This window comes from Palaemon carinicauda, chromosome 2, assembly GCF_036898095.1.
Source record: "Palaemon carinicauda isolate YSFRI2023 chromosome 2, ASM3689809v2, whole genome shotgun sequence".
Classification (NCBI taxonomy): Eukaryota; Metazoa; Arthropoda; class Malacostraca; order Decapoda; family Palaemonidae; genus Palaemon; species Palaemon carinicauda.
In genome coordinates this window covers 154,049,985-154,054,984 of record NC_090726.1, presented here as the reverse complement: position 1 = coordinate 154,054,984, position 5,000 = coordinate 154,049,985, and positions in this window count along the sequence as shown.

Sequence of the window (5,000 nt, the reverse complement as noted above, 5' to 3'; positions counted from 1 at the left end):
CTATCTAACTGACATCCTTAATCCCTCGGCTGAGACGAAGTTGCCATTGATAATTCAAAAGAAAAAAATCAATTCAACTCTATAAAACTCCCAACCCAATCACCGTCATATTTTGCGTTTAAAAACAGGTTTTGAATATGCTTCTATTTCGGTGAATTGTGAAGACCCAAAAATATTTGTTTTGGATGACCACGCACCGATTGACCTTTGGCTACTAAACAGCCCAGAGGACCTTTCGACACGTAATGTTGGACGACAGCAAATCTGTTTTGATGACGAGTGCAGCTGACAGATGTCGGTTGCCCGCTGCTCACTGCAGATGAGATGCAGCAGACTCTTGACCATCTGAGGGAGGCTTCAAGGATTCTTAACTCCCCCAACCCCACCCCCACCTCCTTCACAACCCCTTCTTTTTCTTTTGATATGACTCTCTCTCTCTCTCTCTCTCTCTCTCTCTCTCTCTCTCTCTCTCTCTCTCTCTCTCTCTCTCTCTCTCTCTCTCTCTCTCTGTATGTATATATATATTATATATATTATATATTATATATATATATATATATATATTATATATATATATATATAATATATATATATATATATATATGCACACACACACTACAAAACGTCTATTATTAGGTCAAGTGTTGAAGAGGCAATGTGAAATCAATTAAAACTTATAACATTGTGTTTGCATTGAATTGCATACTACAGTTTATTCATTATATTATTTGATGACTTTTGTAATGCATCACTCCTTGTATAGAGTACCATGTAATGATTGTAATATTTTGCTTAGTTATTTTAATTTGTTAAAGCTTTTAAACGTTACACTTTTCTTTTTATTTTGGTGGGATTTTTTAACAATAATTGTTAACTTTTAAGATATTCAATTTAGATCTTTTGCAACTTGGTGTAGTTCTATGATAGATATCGGCAAAACTGTCATATTTATTCTTTAGTTTTTATAAGACAGCCATGCCTGGAAAGTTTACTGAAAGCAAATAGTATGTTTTAGGTCAAGTGATATTACCTCGTTTAAAATTCAGTCGAGAAGCCTCCATTCTACTCAAGTTTTTATCTGCCAACTCTAGATACAGATCCAAACTGACCTTTAAATTGTATTTGCTTGGAAGATCGAATGCAAAAACAAAACGAGATTTAGACAAAACGAATCTGTGTATTTAGATGGTTGATAACCTTTAAATTCGAGTTAGTGTCTTTTGACTGTTTGATCCTTTCACGGGAGTAAGTCTTCTTTTAAGAAATTAACATTACTTTTAGTGTTTCTTTATTACATTTTTTTCCTATGTATCTCTGGTATCACATGAGGGTATTGTTCTGCATAGTAACTTGTTGGGGAAGTAAATGGTCTTTCCGTGGCTTCTTTTGTACATTATTATTATTATTATTATTATTATTATTATTATTGTTGTTGTTGTTGTTGTTGTTGTTGTTGTTGTTAATTTCATCATTATTATTATTATTATTATTATTGTTATTGTTATAATTATTATTATTACTCAATAAAGAGTTCGTGATGTGGGAATGAAAAATGTTTTTTCGCGTGTGTTTATCTCTACATAAGATATTCATGACTTCAATTTGCATCTAATTAATTGTCTGTTGCATATATTTTTGCAAAATCCTGCATTCAAATCAAGCTTTTCATGCTGATCCGTTCCGTATCTGGATTGTCAAATCTACCGGACTGCATACTTCCCTTGACAAATTTTATGAATGCATACTTTAAAGATTTGAAAATCAAACTGTTACGCAACGTGTTGAAATAAAAAATCTAATGAATATTGATCGAATGGTATTGTAACAAATGATGATAATGTATGATATAGATGAATAGTCGTTGAGAACGACTGGAGACTTTTATAACAGTAACGAAATTTGTGTTGAAATACATTCAAGGGCGAATATCAATTTTGGTGTATAAGTGCACCTATAACAATGGTGTGTTATGTCTACATGGTTTTCCCTGTATCTTTATTGGTATAGTGATAGAATAGACAGTAGATGAATCATGAATATGGATATAAGTGGTTAATGGATAAAAGATGTTGATTCGTTCAAGTATTTTAATGTAAATTTAATGGATGATAGTAACGTGACGTTAAGTTGGATTCCAGATTAATGAAACAAGGAAGGTATCAGCTCAAGTGCAGAAGTGTAGGTGGGAATGTGTGAAGTGACTGTTCAGCCAATTCTCTCATTTTGGGAGTGAAAAGAAAATGTTGAGCGTCAATAAAAGAAAAATAGTTTAAGCTGTTGAGTTGAGCAACTTGCTTTGTATTTTCGGCTTCATAAAGATAAAAAGTTTAGTTTGGGTAAAAGGATGGAATTTTCGAACGCTGTAGTTTAGAGCACGTTGAAAGCCTGGATGAGTATAGGTTGGGGAAAAGTGTGTATAATGTAGATGTGTAAGGAGTTAGGAGAATAAGATTTGGAAATAGTAGGATCACAGGAGTGGAAAACATATTAGAATGGAAGGGCTTTACTATCCAGGAAGCCCAAGAGTGCGTGTCTGGCGAGTCTTCGATATAGGGTTTCGAAGAGTCTATTATGGATATTTTTTCTGCACATGTAGTCTATTCATCAACGATTCACCTGCCAATGTATGAAGGGCAATGAAGGATTCTCTCTCTCTCTCTCTCTCTCTCTCTCTCTCTCTCTCTCTCTCTCTCTCTCTCTCTCAAGCCATAGTCTATCATGAAAACTACTGAAGGTAGAGATTGATTGGTGAAAAAGCATTGGGGAACAGTAGGATTATTTGTTAAGAAATTATAACTCGTTCTTCTATAGTTTGGCGTTTGGTTCACCAAGTAAATATCCCGAGTTCGATTCCCGAGTGAGCCAAAACACCTTAGGCTCGCTCCGTTAAATTTCATTGCGCCAAATTCATGTGTAGAATCATAAAGGTAACATCTTTTGGTACCATATTTGGCGAAGAGGAAAAGGCTTATAGCAAAAAACAAAATATAAGTTGTGAAAAATATTAATCGTTTGAAAGACAAATGGGGCTTTAAATCTTACAAACCTTCTGCTCTGTTGCCCTTGACCCAAAGACTCATAAATAAGCATAATTTTTCACGAATCATTCTAAAACAGTCTGAGTTGTTAATGCTCTTTAGTAGGTGGTTGTAAAAACATACATTGATTTATTTGTAAGGTTTTATTTGAGGGTATTCTTAAAATAAAAATTATATATATTATATAAATGAAAACAGTAGATTTCAAAACGTCCATTTGAAGTAACCATGCACAAAAAAAAAAAAAAATGCGCAAATAAAACAATGTGTCAGACAAGTGCTTGGTAAGGTTAGCAGCTTTTACTATTATGAATTGGGTGCCAAGTCACCTCCCTCTACCTACAATCTGTATGTGAGTATTGGAAAGAAAGAAAAAGGAGAGGAAACTCAATCGGTGAAAGTCGGGAATTGAAGGTGAAATACGAGAACGAGAGAAAGTGAGCAGGCCAGGGTGTACTTTATTACTGTCAGTCATTTTCTTAATCATAACTTTTATGGTGAGGATTGCATTTCGTATTGTTTGAAATTGTGAATCTCTTTGACATTAGTAATAGGCATTTGCTTTGTACTGTACGTATATGCATATTGTAAATGTGTGTGGAATGTTCCTTTTTAAATACTATTTTTTAGAAGCTAAAAAAGACGGCTTGATTTAAATTAATCTCTTCTTGATTAAAGTATACGTACATTTAAAGATGATTTAGTGTTGTTTATCATATGTCCTTTCCAAATCCATATGTATTTTGGAGGTTGATATTACATGAAGTAAACTTTTCAATATAGGTATAGCTTGCCTTAGTGAAGGCTCATAGGACAAATACCTTGACCTAAATTTACCTCTTCTTGATTAAAGTATCCTTACGTTCAAAGGTGATTTGGTATTTTTTAAATGTCCTTTCCAATTTCGTATGTATTTGGGAAGGTGATATTACACGAAGGCAGTAAACTTTTCAATATAGGTATAGCTTGCTTTAGTAAAGGCTGATAAGAAAAACACTGACAAAATGACATATTGCAGACAAAAGTCCATTATGTTTGTACTACTACTGCAACCCTAATGTCCAGTACTCACACACAAACACGCCCACCCCTACCATAAGAAGGAAAGGCATGTGGCAAACACCCATAATATATCACTCCTTTTGCGGCTGCATGGAATTGTGTGCATCTTTCTGCATTAATTACCAAATGTTATCTGGTAAATACTGTGTGCCAAGTGTACTTGTTGAACACCCCTGGTGATATTTCAGTCTTGAAAGTTACAGACAACAAGGGACAGAGGTCTGGGGAAGGTTAAGGAAAAACGGCTGGCTTGAGTTGAAATAGCATTCGATAATATTTATGTATTCTAAAGTTTTTTTATTGTATGCTAGAACTTCCCTTAAAGAAAATCAGTAAATGACAGAGAATGTCATATAGAGATTTTATTTAGTTTGGTATTCTATCAAAATCTCTCTCTCTCTCTCTCTCTCTCTCTCTCTCTCTCTCTCTCTGTTTTGTTACACCTGATTAACTTTAGTAACGATCTTATGCAGTTGTTCTGAGTAATATTATCAATGTTAGGTTGTTATATGAAAATCACATAGAGCATTTTAGATTCTCCTTGTTTTAATCTCATCCTTTTATTATTGCTTTTTGATTTTTTATCTTTTGCGATTAATCTCGCTATTTTGTTTCTTTGTAAATGATATAAATTTGGATATGTCATACACTGTCACGTGGAAGTTTTCGGTCTTTATACAAATATTCAAAATGTTTCATTATATTCCTAATTTTTCCTTTGTATCTCAGATAATCTGGTCTATAATTCCCAGATAATGTTCTTTGAAATTTAGCATCGAAGTCTTTCTGCACATAACTTTGATATCTACTTTTTAGCTGCGAAAATTTTACAGAACAATTAAACTTTAAAATAGTACAAAAAATACTTGTTGCTCGCACCACTATTTTTTTATTAATAAT